Genomic DNA, 5,754 nt, shown 5'->3' on the forward strand with positions numbered 1-5,754 from the left:
AAAAAACATACATTTGTGAACTGATAAACCCATTTAAAAAAGTGTGTCAGTCTCCATGATGATTGAGTAAACTGAGCCATTATTGCTTTGAAGATTTTAAATGGTGGCTGCAATATGCCCAAATATATATTTTTTTATTAAGATCTAAAAGCAGACTAAGGTTCTAGCCAATAAATGAGAGCAGCGCTACGTCCCTGCAAAATAACGGTCCGCCAACTTTCCAGTGAAACGAAGAATCACCTCCAAGCGTCTAAAAGCTGCTGCAGTGTATTTGCACGTTCAATACCTAAATAAATCCACAATGATATTTTCTTACTTTCACTTCAAAGGGACAGTAAAAGTAGCGATATGTGTCTTCAGGCCTCATGTCATCAGTCAACACTGCGAGTGTATGGGAAAACATCACAGCTACATTATGATGCTAATGAGGTTAACGTCAATCATCAAAATAAACAGTTGTAATTTTCAATGTCAAGGTAATGAATATAGAAGCTTCAATCAAATATAAAACACTGACAAGCTAAGGGAATCCCAGTTTAGAGCTAGCCACTCGTCAACCATTAGATTCAAAAGGAAATCGATCCCCTATTGTTTTGTACTTCTAACATATCGTTGCAGATCATCGATCTCCAGTGATATTGAGTGATTGTTTGCCTGACTGACCATTATATTTGGGCTCCATGTAGATAATAATTGCACAGTATTCTTAATGTTCTGATCGGATTGCAGAAGACATCAGAGTTTGAATTTACTGCCAGTCAAATTACAGCAGATATTTTCACCCAAAAAGAGGCGTGACCATGAGGAAAAGTACCTGGATGAGTTGCTCATCTATTAGCAAGTGTCACCATGGCAACATTATTCTTCCTGTTTACATCTAGCAGAGCTCCCATGTACAGTATAGAAACTATTGTTACAGGACTTAAACTATGATTTTCTCCCAACTGGAAATAGGAAAATGAAAGATAATCAGAATTTCAGACTTCCTTGGCATAGACTAGAAAATACAAAGCACACTTTAGTATTACACAGTTTTTGATAGTTACAGACACATTACTGAGACTTGAAGTTTCAAAGTGCATACATACAGTATCTCTACTTGGACTAAAAGTGAAATAAATAATGCTTATTTCATTTCATTCATCCAGACAGACAGAGAGAAACAGGCTCACTGTAGGTGTTATCATCATCTCCCTGTTGCATTTACTGTATCCACATGTCTCCCATAGTTCTGAGTGAAACACTCCACTGGTGGCTGGAAATGAGACACAAAGGGAGGGGAGACACGGGGGAGACAGAGTTTGGGGAGAATAACTTTAAGGACTCGGGAGTGTGAGCACTATTTCTATGTTTTACATTTTGAAGTGTGTCGAGTCCCAATACTATGTCATCATATCCTCTAACTAAGACTACCTGATGTTAATATTCTGAAGTCAAAGTCTTTGTCCTTGAGCATCATTTTCAAGAAGTCTGCGTTTTTTTCTTTCTCTAAAGAGGTGAAATTATCCAACATTTCACGAAAAATAAAATATATAATTAATATTTTAAGAATTTCTACATTTTCGGTTTAGTACCTTCACTCACCATGGACACAGTGAATTACAGTGATATCAAAGTGTTCACAAATGGTAGCAATTCCATTTTTATCTAGACACTTGTGCAAATGTAAATAACCCAATCATTAATAGGACACAAACTGTGATCTACAAGGCGTTGTACATGCAAGGTGTTGGTATTGTAAAAAGTCATGAATGAGCGTGCAATAGTAATTGAAAACTGAAAGAAGTCATCTGGATTTCTAATCTCTCACTTTTATTTTGAAGTTGTTGTGTCAGCGGTGCAGCATTCCTCAAACACTGGCCATAGAGGTGTCTCATTGGATCTTTGAAATATTGTACAGGGTCTTCACAAAAAGGCTTTATATGGCATAAGGTGATGATTATATAAAGAGCAGACACTTCCCATGAGTGTTTGCTAGTAAAAAAACAAGAGCACAATCCTTCAAATGACATATCAGAGATGGCATGAGCCCCCCCGGCCCCATGCTGCTGCAGGAGGAAATAATCACAGCTCTGTCTGTGATGCTGTTTTCCCCTGATGATGACTGACAGGTGTCTGAGCAGGAATCAGCCTGCGCATTCTAGATATTAGTGTGATTATGTGAATTTTGATGGGTAAATAGAGGGAAGGAGCTGTTGTGTCCCATATCCCGCTCTGATCAGCTGCTGTCAGTCCGTGAAGAGAAATTAATAAACTGAGAAGATCTAAAGAGATATTTTAAGAACCCACAGGCCACCGCTCGCTCATCCAGGCATTCTGACTTTATAATGGTGTATTGTGTCTGTTCGTGGCACTGATTGGTATAACTCAGTCTCCACCCAGTTCATAAAATACTTTTAGATGTGTAACTCCAAACTTCAGGGAATGTGTGCATTGTGTGTTCAATTGTGTGTATGCTACAACACATCAATGTGAACACTCTTTGAATCAGATCTATGAGAAGTAGATTTGCTTCACCACTCACAAAGCATTGACAAGACAAAAGTAAAGATGAGGCAGGAATTGACAGTGTCAGTCCAATCATCATCATCATCATCATCATCATCATCATCATCATCATCATCATCATCATCATCATCTCTACCACCATCATCATCATCAGTAAATTATTACACAGGCTTAGTGGAATACTCATTTCTGATTGGTCAATTTGGATTTGGATTTCTTCGGTAACACACAGCTGCTAAGGAGGATCAAGGGACTCTGTGCCATTGTGTCTTTCCGCAGAAAGAAGTCTGTTCAATTTAACGTCAATATTAGTTTTTTCCATCGGAAAACACCATGGAATCCTTTTTGAATATCAATTTTCATGAAGCTTTGGATTCATGGCGGCTTAACTGTCCCCAGTAAAGAAAAGAAGACAAGAAAAAGGGAACAAGAGAAGGAAAGAGGTTGAAGACGGAACACTGCAGTGGCCATGTTTAAAGATGTTATTGAATGTTTTTTTGGTTAGAAGCCTGCGTACAGTCTGTGCATAACACAAGCTGAGAAGAGCCAAGGTGGTTGCTTGAGAGTGACTAAATGAGACTACTTAATATCATCACAGCTAACACAAGTTCAACTTTAGCGGTGGTGATGTGAAGTCATGTGACTGTGATGCAGTTTGTATAGCCTAAAATGTGCTATTTGCTCAAGTCTATTGAATTTACACTTCAACCGTTATAAAAGTGGTGCTAATATGTGGAAGTGATCCTGCTGCAAGTATAATGAAGGTTTGTTTGCCACAGAGATTTTATGCTGCTATAATCCAAACTCCAATGAAAAAATCCTATTGACTTTTTGTAACATTCACTTTCAGGTCAGCTTACAAAAACACGTCATCGCTGAACCACTCCATAGGCTTATAATTGTTAGGTGTGTAGATAGCAGATCAAGAGGTGTGTAAATAAATCCTTTTTGGAAATATCCAACTGGTTATGTGAATGAAGTTTGATGAAACAACTGAAGTGTTCATCATGATGAGATGTGCTGAGAAGGCGGGGGTAACAGTGGTATTGTGAGGGGCTCGGGGCAAAGTGAGAAAGCAGAGTGAAACAGAGGGATGAGCCTCTGTGCAGCGACGAGACCTCTTGGCGGGGTTAACCGCAAGGTAATTGAAAACTGGTCCGTACATGTGACCGCTGTTTACTCGGTTCACAGCCCATTTATCTGCAGGTTTAGCTGACATTACTGAAGAAGGGCTGACTGGGCGCTTTGTACACCTTAACACCTTGAGAGGCTGTGCTGCACTGCACAAGTTTCAAGTCTCTTGACTGTCTCTCCATTTTACCAGCAGACTGCACATGCTGTCAGTGCTTAGAACACAGCTGTAGAACTGGACTGAACCATTAGCATGTCCATAAGCACTGAGGCTTCAGTGTCGAGGAAGTACACACAGTCCAGTGGAACATTCCTGAAGGACATCAGCTTGTGCTCTTCGCAAGGATGCAACATTAACTGAGTGAATCGTGGCTGTGAGGAAACATTATAGCTGGCCCAACACCATGTAATAGATTCCTTTTGGCGATGCCACTGTAAACAGTGCAGCATCTTGTTCTTTCTGTTTCCAGGGACAAAATACTGAACCACATGAATTTGGACAAATACACGGATACCTATTGACATCTAGGTGTGACCAAAAAGTATTCACATTTGCAACCTGTCCCAGCATTTTGCAAAATAAAAGGCTGGTGCAGGATGAATATATTACTAGAAGGAGGAAACCATATCCACAAGTGATGGTCTATATCCGGCTCAACAGTGGTCTATAACTTAAACTACCTCCTATGGGTCAGCTGTGCATAATTGTATATTTCAATTTTTGTCAACACATGTCATGCCCAAGTAACATATATTCATTGTTGCTTGTTTTTTGCATTTAATTGAAAGTCCATTTCTTGTATGTGTTTCATTAAACCACACCAATCCGACTGTCAGCTGATTTTTGCTGTCAGTGAGAACCTTTTGCGTTTTTGCGGTGCATCCTGCCTTCTTGATGCAAGTTGGCCCTTCTTGACTGGCTTTTCTGACTTTCTAGAATGTTTAGTATAGAAAGCAGATCCGGCTGCAATGCCTTGATACTGTTGGTGACATGAATCACTCATTTTGTCTTCTCAGCTTAAGTGAATCAATGCACCAGAAGAGATACAGTACAGACAAGAGTTTAACAAGCTGACGACTAAAGTCAAGAGACTAAAGACAGAGGCTCTTTTTATTCGTCATCTTCATCTACACAGATATTTTCACAACAGCATTGTGTTCAATAATTAAGCAAATATGGTGGTCTTTGTTTCATGCAAGTGTCTTAACAACGGCTTGTTGATCCACATCCCAACATCATCCGGTTTCTCTTCTTTCTTTTTTTTATAACAAAAATAGGACTAGTTGTGTTTGTGGTATATTCAAGTGTGATTTATGGCAATCCTATGTACAGTAAGAGACAAAAGAAAAGGGTTGGGGTTATTACGATATCCTCACTTCAAGTTAACCATCATTTGATGAACTCACAGAAACCCTGGATTTTACACTCGTATGTTTGAAACCTCATACTCCCAGTTTTGCTAACGACTATCTGTCATAAAAGTTTGCCTTTCAAACCCAAGTTTAGATTTCATTTGAAGTTATTTCACACTTGACAAAGCTCCTCCAGAGCCGCAGAAGATTATTAGGGCTGTCAGTCGATTAAAAGATTTAATCGCGATTAATCCCATGATTGTCCATAGTTAATCGCGATTAATCGCATGATTGTCCATAGTTAATCGCGATTAATCGCATGATTGTCCATAGTTAATCGCGATCAATCGCAAATTAATCGCACATTTTTTATCTGTTCTAAATGTACCTTAGAGGAATATTTTTCAAGTTTTTAATACTCTTATCAACATATGAGTGGACAAATATGCTTTATGCAAATGTTTATTATCATTTGAACAATGACAATTATTCTCATGAATATTAAACACAACAACCTCTGAACATTACAAATATTCGCCTCAATTCAACCTGGAACCTCTCTCATACAATACAATAATGCTGTGTGTGTGTGTGTGTGTGTGTGTGTGTGTGTGTGTGTGTGTGTGTGTGTGTGTGTGTGTGTGTGTGTGTGTGTGTGTGTGTGTGTGTAGTGTGTGTGTGTGTGTGTGTGTGTAGTGTGTAGTGTGTAGTGTGTGTGTGTGTGTGTGTGTGTGTGTGTGTGTGTGTAGTGTAGTACGTAGT

Source organism: Notothenia coriiceps, unplaced genomic scaffold (genome assembly GCF_000735185.1).
Source record: "Notothenia coriiceps isolate Sejong01 unplaced genomic scaffold, NC01 NC01_scaffold00011182, whole genome shotgun sequence".
NCBI classification, from domain to species: Eukaryota; Metazoa; Chordata; class Actinopteri; order Perciformes; family Nototheniidae; genus Notothenia; species Notothenia coriiceps.